The sequence below is a fragment of the Perognathus longimembris genome, chromosome 2 (genome assembly GCF_023159225.1).
Source record: "Perognathus longimembris pacificus isolate PPM17 chromosome 2, ASM2315922v1, whole genome shotgun sequence".
Lineage (NCBI taxonomy): Eukaryota > Metazoa > Chordata > Mammalia > Rodentia > Heteromyidae > Perognathus > Perognathus longimembris.
The window spans coordinates 134,453,755-134,466,822 of NC_063162.1; the positions used below are offsets into that span (position 1 = coordinate 134,453,755).

The 13,068-nt window shown below is 41.3% G+C and overlaps 1 long non-coding RNA gene and 1 pseudogene across 1 annotated transcript; both read right to left on the minus strand.

The window, feature by feature from the left end:
* Nucleotides 1–1,271: 1,271 nt before the first annotated feature.
* LOC125347102 lies at nt 1,272–12,146 on the minus strand. Its single transcript, XR_007210104.1, has 3 exons — nt 12,104–12,146; nt 9,440–9,987; nt 1,272–1,282 (listed from the first exon to the last, which is right to left on the minus strand). It is a non-coding gene; the product is annotated as an uncharacterized LOC125347102 (long non-coding RNA).
* Nucleotides 5,963–6,873, minus strand: LOC125347101 (annotated as a pseudogene).
* Nucleotides 12,147–13,068: the final 922 nt, after the last annotated feature.

Consider the following 13,068-nt stretch of genomic DNA (forward strand, 5'->3'; position numbering starts at 1 on the left):
TATGGATAAGAATCTTACCTCAGTACCAGAGCTTTTCATTTTTACTGTCCCCAGAGGTCCCAAACAATAACTGCTCTGCCTAACAGAGGCACTATACTACCTAGAACAAACTATGTAAAGAATGGTAACATTATAAATAAAATCCTACTACTCTTTCAAAACCACAAAAGTTCTCCACTATGAAGTCTCTATGCCAGAAATTAACAATTTTACCCTTCTCTGGCTAAATTCACATTGCTGCCTTCTTCTCTTCTCTTTTCTCTCTCCCCTTTTCTTCTCTTTCCTCCCCTCTCCTCCCTTCTCTCTTTTCCTGTCCTTCCCTCTCTGCCTTCTCCCCCCCCCCCCACCTCCTGGAAGACACTCCACATGGATGTTTAGGAAAAGTTTATTTTGAGTGTTTTTCTCTCTCTTTTTTGCCCACCCTAGGGTTTGAACTCAGGGCCTGGGCTGTCCCTCAGCTTATTTTTTCCTCGAGGTTGACACTCTATCACTTGGGCGACAGCACCACTTCCAGCTTTTTTTTTTTTTTTGGTGGTTAACTGGAGATAAGAGTCTCGTGGACTTTCCTGCCCAGGTTGGCTTTGAATTGTGATCCTCAGATCTCAGCCTCCTAAGTAGCTAGAATTATAGGTGTGAGCCACCAGTTTTTCCTCTTTCCTTTGATCATTTAAACCTTTCATAACCACCCTTTATTTACCTAATATACTGGTCTCTTTTCAGTCTTCCTAGGGTGTATTTTTTTGTCTTAGTTTTCTTTATATTTCTCACACAAATGTATGGTTGTAATTGTTCCAGCTGACCAGTGCTTGGAGACACTCTCAGCCAAGGTGTTTGGCCTCAGCCACCTGGGTCAGTCACTTGTGAGCTTGACAGATCCAAGTGGCCCCACTGGGCAACACGACATTAACAGCCTGTCCAGTGCTTTGTGCTTTGTAGGGACATCACCTAAGAATAACTGTGGGTAGCCCGGACTCCATTTTCACACCTCCCCTGAGAGCCCATGTTGTGTGTGTGATTGCAAGGAGAGTCAGCAAGAAGAGGGGCAAAAGGAGACACAGAGTTGGTAGGCACAATGGCAGTAGCTTTGAGGTGTTAGTTCCCTCCACACCCTGAGTCTCAATACCTCTCCTTTCACTGTGTGTCTTTCTCTTGGGAAGGAACTGAAAAGAAAAAAAGAAAAAAAACAACCCTAAACCAGAAACTCACCCCTAGAATCCAACAGAGTAGCACCCTTTGGGTATTACTGGCACCATTAGAGGAAGCTGGATCTGAAAATAGAATTCTCTTGAGAAAGAGAGGAATGCATCTTAAAACAATGGGAAAATGTTCAATCAAATTATCTAACATAATTGCCCAAACAAAGCTAATCTTGGTAACCCAGAATGAATAGTAATTATATAGGGTGATTAGTAGAGAATGGTGATTTTACCGCTGGAATTTTCTTTTTAATTGTGGTGAAATAATCACAAACATGTTTTTCCATTTAAAGTCTTTTTAAGGGTGCATTTTGATGGCATTAAGTGCATTCACATTTTACGACCATTATTACTGTCTCTAGAACTTTTTCATTATCTCAAACAAACTCTGTACCCTATAAGTGATAACAACTCATCCTTCCAACTCTCAGCCATTTATATCCATGATTCTACCTTGCAACTCTATGAACTTGTCTAATTTAGGTACCACATTTAAGTGGGTTCATGTGCTATTAGTCCTTTTGTGTCCAACTTACTGTGTGAAATAAGTTTTGAGTTGAGAATGCAATTCTTCCATATGCTTCCAGGTCCCTTCTCTTTTATTAACCCAGTGTCAATGAACAGTGAAAGCTACTTTGCTGGAACTGCTTTTGGGGAGGAATGGAGAGATGTCAGTGTATGGGCTTTAAGCAATAATGAAGATGTCAATTGATTATGATGAAGAGTAGAAGGATGTCAGTTTATGAAGAACACATTTCCCTTATAGGCCCTAGCTCTCATACTTGAGTACAGGAAGAGTCCCTCAAGAGGGAGAAGACAAGGCAAGAGAAATTCAGCACTGGGGCTTGGAATATGGCCTAGTGGCAAGAGTGCTTGCCTCGTATACATGAAGCCCTAGGTTCGATTCCTCAGCACCACATATATAGAAAAGGCCAGAAGTGGCGCTGTGGCTCAAGTTGGCAGAGTGTTAACCTTGAGCAAAAAGAAGCCAGGGATAGTGCTCAGGTCCTGAGTTCAAACCCCAGGACTGGCAGAGAGAGAGAGAAAGAGAGAGAGAGAGGGAAAGAGAGAGGTTCAGCACTGAGCTCACAGAGATGCTAAGCAATTAAAATAGGCAATAGGGTATGTGGGAAGCACAGAAAAGGAGGAAGAGTGAACAAATATAATCATGTTATTCTGTATACATTAAGTGGAAATGACTTATGTAACTTGTGGGCAAGGATGGGAGGAAGAAACTAGGAGAAAGCAAAGAAAGGGGTAACATGGTACAAATAAAGATATGTGCTCATTACCTGACTTAAGAAATGGCAACCCCTCTGTACAACACCTTAGTAATGATAAAATTATACTTGAGCTGGGAATATGGCCTAGTGGCAAGAGTGCTTGCCTCATATGCATGAAGCCCTGGGTTCAATTCCTCAGCACCACATATATAGAAAATGGCCAGAAGTGGCGCTGTGGCTCAAGTGGCAGAGTAGTGCTAGCCTTGAGCAAAAAGAAGCCAGGGACAGTGCTCAGGCCCTGAGTTCAAGGCCCAGGACTGGCAAAAAAAAAATTATACTTGAAAAATAAAGTAGGCAATAACATCTGGTCTCTGTGCCTTAAGTCTTGAGTTTTTCTAAACTGAAGAGAAGATCTTCCCTGAACTTGGATCTAGTCAGAGGGGTAACAGAGACAGCAGGAAAATTAAGAACAAAAGATGCCAAAGTGAATTCTCCATCCTACTTTAAAAATACTTCTTCTCTGGGATAATATAGTTAAACTACTTTATATGCATGTATGAAATTAGAACAATGAAACCAATTAAAATTGTTTTAATTAAGGGAAAAGGAGAGATAAGGGAGACTGATAGAGGGCGTAGGTTGTTGGGTACACTATGTGTATGGAAATGTCACAATGAAACCTTCCCTTGTGCAACGAATATATACTAGTAAAAAAAAAAGTCACGGGTTAGAAATGTGGCTCAGTTGATAGAGTGCCAGCCAGTCAGCAAAAGAATCAGGTACCGAGTTTGAATTCTGGTCTTGGACCTAAAATAAAATCAATCGGTCAATCAATCAATTGACCTCAAAATTTTTTCTTCTCTCAATCCATTGTTTCCTTTTAAAGGATCTTTAAATTTTAGTCTTTATGGAGTGGCAATCAAAAAGGGAAAGTTTGAAGTAGGAAGGAGTACTCAGAGAGTGACAGAGAGAGAGAAAGCATGAGATCCTTCATCCTCTTGATTTCTGGCTTTCTCTGTTCTGCTCATCAAGAGATCGGCCAGGTACCATGACCAAATGTATGGAGGGGAACACAATTACCTAGAAAAAACAAAGGCCAAATTGTCACTTTTTTTTCAGCTCTCAGCTTTCTGCTGAGTAAAAGTAAGGGAGTTGTTTAAGCTACCTAAAACAACATAAAATTATCTTCTCATGGTTCTGGAAGTCAGAGGCTAAGACCAAGGCCATGTACCTTCAGGAAGAGGTGGGGAAGGGTATCCTCAGAGTTTTCTCCTAGTTGCCCATAGCTGTGTCAGTATCTGAGTATCTTCACATGGATTCTTTTCCTAAGTATAGCAGTCATCTTGGAATAGGGGTCCACCTAATCCACTATGGCCTCTGTCGGGGAGGCACATTCAACTATAATTAAAATGGCCATAGGACTGTAGTTCAAGGCTGGCCACTGACACAAAGCATAACTCTCTGAAGGATAAATGAAAGGAAATGGGCTGCAGGGAATAACTCGTGGTGGGTAGAGTGTCCACCTATCAAGTATGAGGCCCTGAGTTTACACCCCAGTATAACCAAAACAAAAATCAAATAAGCAAACAAAAACCCAGGAATGATTTCATTGTTTTAGGTATGCTTAGACATCTTTTTAAAATAAAAGTTGGGTTTCAAGTGGGCTGCATGAAAAATGAAGGGCTTTCCTCTTTCCTTTTGGCTGAAGCAGGGCAAAGGCCTACTCAATTTTAAGAAAAAAGGACATGATTCCCCCTTAATGGAAGAAATGTCAAGGTCACTTTGTAAAATAAACTCTCTCTCTGTGTGTGTGTGTGTGTGTGTGTGTGTGTGTGTGTGTGTGTGTGCGCCAGTCCTGAGGCTTTGATCTCCCAGCCTGAGTAACTGTCCCAGAGCGTTTTTTGCTCAAGAATGGTGCTCTACTACTTGAGCCACACCTCTACTTTCAGCTTTTGGGTGGTTAATTGGATAAAAGTCTCCTGGAATTTCCTGCCTAGACTAGCTTCAACCAGTCATCCTCAGATTTCAGTTTCCTGAGAAGCTAGGATTACAGGCATGAGCCACTAGCACCTGGCTTGTTTTTGATGTCTGAGATCAAGTCTCTCCACATAGCCTAGGGTGATAGAAATCTTGAGATTCACCTGCCACAGCCTCCCAAGGTCTGGAATTATAAGGGTATACTACTGCACCCAGCTATATGTGTGTTGAGATTGAGTGGTCCGTCTTTGGAAAATGCAATCTTTCACAAGTCAAATGTCCACCAATATTAGAACAGAGCAAGTAGACAGTGGCATAATAACTACAGTGGTCTACTGCACAATAATGTAGTTGAACAACCAACCACTACAGGAAGCACTATGGAGGAATCTCTTCATCTGCTGAGCAAAAGAAGCTACATAAAGGAATATATATTGTTTAATTTGATACAATTTTTTAAAAAGCAAAATTATAGTGTTTCAACATTTTGTCTAGAAAGGGAAGAAATTAGATTGTTCCTGGGGTGATGCTGGACGTTTAATTTTTAACTTGAGTCATAATTACCATGGTGTTCATTTTGTGACAATTTATTAAAATGTACATTTTTGTTTAAAGCATTTTTGTCTTATATTTCATAATAAAATTAAGAAATTGAGAACTTAGTTTATTTGAAAAAAGCATTCATTATGAGCCTTAGAAACATTGCCCAGCAAGGCAACAGAACATTAAATTCTATTTCCATCTCTAAAATTTCTATTGGGTTACTGCACGTGTGTGTGTGTGTGTGTGTGTGTGTGTGGTGCGTGCTGGATTTGGGCTTGAACTCAGGATCTGGGCACTGCCCCTCAGCATGTGGGCTCAAGGCTAGTGCTCTCTCTACCTTTGATTTACACCTGTACTTCTGGCTTTTTTATAGTTAATTGGAGATAAGAGCCTCACAGACCTTCCTGCTCAGGCTGGCTTTGAACCAAGAACCTCAGATCTCAGCCTCCTGAGTAGCTAGGATTACAGGTATGGGCCACTGGCTTTGTTGGGTTTCTTTTAATGTATACTTGTCTTATTGCTTTTATAATTATATGTACAACACACATAAAGGTAAAAATCCATCTTTACTTATATATCATTACATTTATATAAATATGTCATTAAAGTGACTACCTAATATTTCATGGGTTTACATACCATAAATTTTCTTTGCTATTTTTGTGTCTTTGGGACTTGTAATGGTTTCAAGCACTCAAGATCATCATCACTAACCTTATTAAGCACTCCCCAAACCCTAGCACCTTAAAGTAGAACTTTCCATTCATTATTTCATCCAACATCATAATAACCTAGAAAGGCAGCTGCTATTCTTTTGTTTTGTTTTGTTTCAGAAGTCCAGTTATCTTGGAGTTTATTTAAACTATGAGGAAAAGATCATAATATTTTCATGCAATACATACTTGGTTCTTTAAATAACAATTGTGACAAACGGTTGAAAGAATTAGAGAATGCTCTACCTGTGATCCATACAAAACACCAACATTCTGGGTTGTATATAATTAAAGTAGTATTTCACTTTTGGAAACACTGTAATAGCCAATACATATGGGCATGCCTAAGGTGGGCATAGGAATGCAGTTTTTTCTAAAGAAAGAAAACACACACATACACACACACACACACACACACACGAACTATACTGTTCAATTTCTTTCAAATCACTGAGCAAGAAAAGTAACAATGAGCTTCCGTACTGATTTTACACAACTTCTATACAGTACCTTGACTTAAATCCAAGAGCAAAAGTTAAGACTTGCCTCCTCTATTTTTGGTAAACAACTGCATGGTAAACTTAGATGACTTTTTTCCCCTGGGCTTTTACCTGGGAGTGGTCTTTTTAATATTTTATTTAAAAGTGGGCAGGTTTGGCACTTTTATACTGATGTCACCAGTTAATATTTCTTAGGATCTCAGGAAGATTCATATTCTTTACAGTTGATACAGCACGGGCTGGAACACCTGCCAAGCTAGCCTCAGACTTTTCTAGTTTATTCTGCGCATCGATCTGCATGACAATCTCAGTCATGTTGGTCTCCAACACCATTCCCCCATCACCATTTCTGCAAGAATATTGTGAACCTTGTCTACATGGAATATTAAGTCCAGTTCACAGACATGCTCAAAACATTTGTCTAATGTCTCCACAAACACCTGAATGAGGTCTAAAATGCCAAGTTCACTTTCTGAGGAATCCACACAGAAGACAAAATACAGCGTTGCATAGTGTCTGTGTATCAGCCTGTTGTCAGAGCCTCTGATTAACAAGCCTCCTTCCAGGAAAATGCAGACGTTCTTGGATACCAGGTGGAAGGTCTCCCTGATGATCTGCTGCTGGGTGTCTTCACTGTAGGGCTGGTAGAACTTGGTGAGCCGCGGCTTGCCATGGTTGTTGAAAATGAGGATCGCTGTGATCATGGCTGGGTCTGGCCGGCCTGGGGTTGCTGGTGTGTGTGTGTGTGTGTGTGTGTGTGTGTGTGTGTGTGTGGTTGCTGGTGTGTGTGTGTGTGTGTGTGTGTGTGTGTGTGTGTGTGTGTGTGTACGGCGCAGGCCGGGCCTCAGGATCTCGCTGGTGAGCCTTCCCTGCCCCAGCTGCTACTCTTAATCCCATTTTATAAGTGAAGAAACAGACTTAGTAAGGTAACTTGCAAGCTTCACAAACTTACTCCACCCTGACAATCAGTCCTCTGCCCTATTTTTCAACCTCTATGCCATGTTTGCTTTGAACTCTTTCCATTCTGCCCTAGGACATTTTTTCCCTTGAATTTCCCCTACAGAGAATCCCCAGATTAAAAGACTTGACCAATATTTGAAGGCTCTCAGGCATAGTCCAGCTTATTCTTTATCCACTTTGAACCGATGTACAAGGACATTAGGAAGGCTTAGGTGAAAAGTTAGCATCATATAAAGCTTGGAGAATCCAATTTTAGGATTTATCTGTAAAACTTCCCTCATCAATTTGTGCAAGAGAATGAGAATGTCTAAATACTATCCTCTTAACTTGACCCACACAGAATATTTTAGGTCTTCTTTATATCTTATTATGTTTTCATCGACTGTCAAAGACTTAAATATTTTGGTCTTTTTTTGTGGTACTGCTCTCTAGGCAGATACACTACTGCTTGAGTAATGTCTCTAGCCCTTTTTGCCTCTGTGGGGTGTGTGTGTGTGTGTGTGTGTGTGTGCGCGTGCGTGCGTACGCCAGTCCTGGGGCTTGAACTAAGGGCCTAAATGCTGTCCCTGGGCTTTTGTGCTGAAGGCTACACTCTACCACTTGAGCCACAGCTCTACTTTGTGCTTTTTGTTTGTTAACTGGAGATAAGGGTCTCATGGACTTTCTTGTCCAAGCTGGCTTTGAACTGTGATCCTCAGATCTCAGTTTTCTGAGAAGACGGGGGTGAGCTACTGGTACCTGGCTGCTCTGGTTATTTCTGAGCCACAGTTTGACTCTGCCCATGCAGGCTTGGACTGTAATCTTCCTGTGTATGCCTCCTGTCAAAAGTTGGGATAAATTGCACCTCTGTGCCAAGAATTGGTTTAGACGGGCTAGATGGGCTCTCAAACTTTTTGTATGACTTGCCTTTAACCAGTATTCTCCAAACAGACACACACACACACAGTGTTAATTGGAGATAAGAATCTCATGGACTTTCTTGTCCAGGCCGGCTTTGAACCAAGATCCTCAGGTCTCAGCACCCTGAGTAGCTAGGATTACAGGTATGAGCCACTAGTGCCTGGCTCAAATCTTATTTTTTGGCCAGTCCTGGGCCTTGGACTCAGGGCCTGGGCATTGTCCCTGGCTTCTCTTTGCTCAAGGCTAGCACTCTGCCACTGGAGCCACAGCGCCACTTCTGGCCATTTTCTGTATATGTGGTGCTGGGGAATTGAACCCAGGGCTTCATGTATACGAGGCAAGCTCTCTTGCCACTAGGCCATATCCCCAGCCTCAAATCTCAAATCTTATTTTTAAAGTAGATTTTTTTCTTTGTAATTATTGCTGTTTCCTATCAAATTGTCACTAAATTATAATACAAAAGGTTAAATATAAACTTTAACAGCCAGACAATAAGTAAACAAATATACATATATGTTCCAATAAAACTTTATGTATTTTAAAACAACAACAAAACCATTGCCCATTCTTATCATTGTTATTTAGACAGTCATGCAATGAAAGCTTTCTAGAACTTTATGTCAAGGAAAATTAGTCTCTTCCCATGAAATAATATGCATCCTTTGACTAATGAGAATTACATAGTCTTATTAAAATTTTTTTGTCTTGATTGCAAGTAATTCAAATTCAAAGTTTAACTGTCATGATGCTTCCAAGTGACTTCCTGGCATTAGACTATAAGCCCCTAGAAGGCAGAGATTTTTGTTCCTGTTCCAGGAACAGAGCTCTAGGCAGAGTGATTTGACTTAAAGGCCCTATGTTAGGAGGGGTGTTTTCTTTTCTCTTAAGTATATAAACATCATATAACTCTATAGTTGGTTAGCCTGTTTCAATTGCAGCATAAAGCAATATCCTATACACTGAAAGACTCTTAAGAGAGTAAACTGGTTTTTACTGAACCACAGAGTGTATTGTAATTTTATTAGTACAACTTAGAACACTCTGGAATGCATGCAACAAAGACTCAGAGCAGAGATGATTTTATGCTTCCTAGTGTCTCTTGATATTAAGGTAGAACATGGCTGAAATACAGTATTATGCCACCTCAAATACTTATATCCAATAGGAGCCTGAATGTGGAGGTAGAGCAAAGGCACCTTAAACAAACAGAATGGAGCATCTTTTTTTTTTTTTTGGCCAGTCCTGGGACTTGGACTCAGGGCCTGAGCACTGTCCCTGGCTTCTTTTTGCTCAAGGCTAGCACTCTGCCACTTGAGTCACAGCGCCACTCTGGCCATTTTCTATATATGTGGTGCTGGGGAATTGAATCCAGGGCCTCATGTATACGGGGCAAGCACTCTTGCCACTAGGCCATATCCCCAGCCCACGAGCATCTTGAAATCTGTGGAGCAGACCATGAGTCTCTTCAAGTTACCACCTGAACTCTAGCTTTTTGCACTGAACTCTACTCCTGCCCCTTGACTCCAGCAATGTTCCTGAACTCTGCTCTGTTCCTGATAGATGCCCCACCCCATAGCCAACTACTGTTTCTGTTCATTTTCCTATTTGGTAGCTTGCTTTTGCTTTGTCCTCTTCCTTGCTCTGGTGGGAATGGGTCTTAGGGCTTCTATAGGGGCAGAACAGGGGCAGAACAAAGAGGCCCAGTGCTCAAGCCACCTTAGCACCCATGTCTGATAATCTCTTGTTACTCAAATTTCATCTGTGCCTCCTCTGTAGGAAGGAGAGGTCTTACAACAGGAACGCTGGGAAAACTTCTGCTTTCTTGACAAAAATGGACAGATACTTTTGGTATTGGTTTTTCTTCTTTCTTGGCTTCTTTTCTTCTTTCACTGCCTAGGGCTGAGCAGTGAGTTTTCAACTAAAAGCCAAGGAAATTGCAGTAGTATCTTAAAACAAAACCCTCCAGTTCTTTGACCTGTAAAGGAAAAATGCATATTTACCCCTGGAAAATCCAGTTTCCATTACTTGGTGAAACTCTTTTTTTTTCTGCCAGTCCTGGGCCTTGGACTCAGGGACTGAGCACTGTCCCTGGCTTTTTTGCTCAAGGTTAGCACTCTGCCACTTGAGCCACAGCGCCACTTCTAGCCATTTTCTATATATGTGGTGCTGGGGAATCAAACCCAGGGCTTCATGTATAGGAGGCAAGCACTCTTGCCACTAGGCCATATTCCCAGCCCCTGGTGAAACTCTTGTAATTGAGTTTGCTGGCCACAGACTTCAGAGTTCTGGGTATGGAATGCAATATACTCAGGTTCTATCTTGCCTGGATCATCTGAATTGAGAGACTTGGAATAACAGGAATCTTTAATAAAGGTAGTACCAGGGGATGGAGTGTTTCTTATGCCTTTTTTCCTTGAAAGTTTGTGTGGCAGGCAGAGACTATAGTGATAAAACTCACTAGGGCTCAAAACTAATAGTTGTAGCAGGAGTAAATCAATATACAATTACTCAAGGTGATTGACAACCCAGACACATTGATTTAACACCATTTGGGAGAATGGCTTTGCCATTAAGTAACATTAAGATAGGTTTGCAGTTGACCCCTTTACTGAAAATTTTGTAACCATTGATAAGATTAGGTGCTAGTGGCTCTTACATATAATCCTAGCTACTAAGAAGGCTGAAATATAAGGATTACAGTTCTAAGCCAGGTGGGACAGAAAACTCTTGAGTTAGTCTGTGAAAAACTGCAAACAGAGGTGTGGCTCAAGTGGTAGTGTACTAGTCTTGGGCAAAAAACCCTGAGCTAGAGTCTGAGGTACTGAGGTGAAGCTCCAGTACTAGTACATGTTTGTATAAGTGTATATCACATTTCACAAGTCCTTTACTTTGAGTTATTATAAAGATAGTGCAAGTTGGGAAGTGTGTATTATCTTCCTTGGATTGCTATACGTTTTATGCTACAAGCTTTGAGATGCAATGCCTACCTAAACTTAAACAATAATTTTCTTTAAAATAGAATTTAATTTTCAATTTTAATATTACAAAGTAAAATTTTTTGGTTAAACATTTTTGGCTAAACATTTTTTAAATGATGGCTCATTGCCATTATGCATTTTTGTTTTGTTTTTTTTTTTTTTGCCAGTCCTGGGGCTTGAACTCAGGTTCTGAGTACTGTCCTTGGCTTCTCTTGCTCAAGGCTAGCACTCTACCCTTTGAGCCACAGTGCCACTTCTGTTTTTTTCTATATATGTGGTGCTGAGGCACTGAACCCAGGGCTTCATGCATATGAGGCGAACACTTTACCACTAGGCCACATTCCCAGACCCCATTATGCATTTTTGAAAAATTTCACCTATATATGTATGCATGAATTTGTTGTTGTCTTACTATTTATAGCCTAGACTGGCCTGAAATTCTTGGTCCTCTTGCCTCACTTTGTCTGAGTGCTGAGGTTAAAGACACACATGACTAGGTCTAGCTGCCATTATGTATTTTAAAGTTGAACTATATGAAGCAAATGGAAATAATTAAAAAATCTATATCAGTAGTTATGGCAGCAGACAAGCTAGCAAGATGAAATGTGATCTTATGATGTGCTACAGTCACAACAGCTATGTGTGTTACGTTAATTAAAATCAAATGACATAGGAAGTGGAGCTAGAGCTCAAATGGTATAGTGCCAGCCTTGTGCAAATAAGTCAAAGGGCAGTGCTCAGGCCCTAAGTTCAAAAGCTCCACAACTGGCATACACACACATACACACAGACACAACGAATTCACTTCCTTAGATGTACCAGCCACATTATAATTGCTCATGAGCCACAAGTGGTTGGTAACTACTGTGTTGGACAGTGTGTGGAAGAGGAAAAGAAGAATACAGGGATTCAAGAAGCTCATGGTCAAGTGACCCTGAGGGTGCTGTGCCAAATGGTTAGAGCAGAGTGGTGGATGTGACTGAGGATCTCGATGAGTTAATTGTATGGCGGGTAGGTTGATGTTGGAGGTGGGTTGGGAAAATAGAGGCCCAAGTTCTTCTAACAGAAGTGTTTCCCCAAAGGAAGCTTACTGTGGAGGTGAAAATTCTTTACCCAGTTTCTGAATTCTACAGGTTCAGGCTGAGGACGAGGTATGTTACTCTACCTTAGAAACAGGCTGGTCAAACATATGAGTATATTATGTGTGATAGGATGTTCTGAGTTCCTATCTTGATTCCCTCTCTGAAGCTGTTCACTATTTATGTTCACTATTTATTTAATTATGCACTTGAATGGCTCCTCCCCCCTTTAGAAGAAATTGACTGTATCTATTTTGTAGGGGTTGTCCTAAGGATTCAATTACACAATGTAGGTAAAAGCGTTTGGCAGTTATGTTTTGTGCAGGTTTATTCCTAGGACCGTCATTATGCAGCAACAGGCAACAAATTACGAAGTAAAAGGGACAGCAACAATGGTCAGAAAACGAGATGTTTGCCTTGACAATTTCAGCCATGAATTTATAGTTCCTCATCTGTCCAGAGTGGGGGGTGCAAAGGTCAAGTTCACTAGAAGTGCAACTGAGGAGGGGAGAAGACAGGATATTGGATAAGTCCTAATCACTGTGTAAGTAGGTGTGAGAACAACTTCGAAGAACACCAGATGGAGAATGGTAATAACTATGGGATGGCACGAGGATTTGTTTCTTTTGAACAGGGAGGTGAATTCGTGGGCATTGGAGACAAAGAGAGAAGAAACGACCTTTTTCTCAAAAGAGTTAGAGAGAACGGCTGTCTTCGGCGTATAGCAAGGTTTTCACTATTCAATGACAATACATTGAAGACCCTGGGCTCCAGAACTCCCCCCCGCCCACGCCCGGCCCCCGTAGCTTCGGCTTTCCTAATCTCTCCTAACCTTAGTAACAACGCCGAGGCTGGGAGCTGGAAGCGGGGAGCACGATGCGCCTGTAGTCGAGGAGGGGCTGCAGGGAGCGCACCCCGCGGCCGTTCCCAACTTCACTCGGGGCATCAGGGAAGAGGCCATTCTCAGGCTACAGGATAAGTCATGCCCACACAATATAC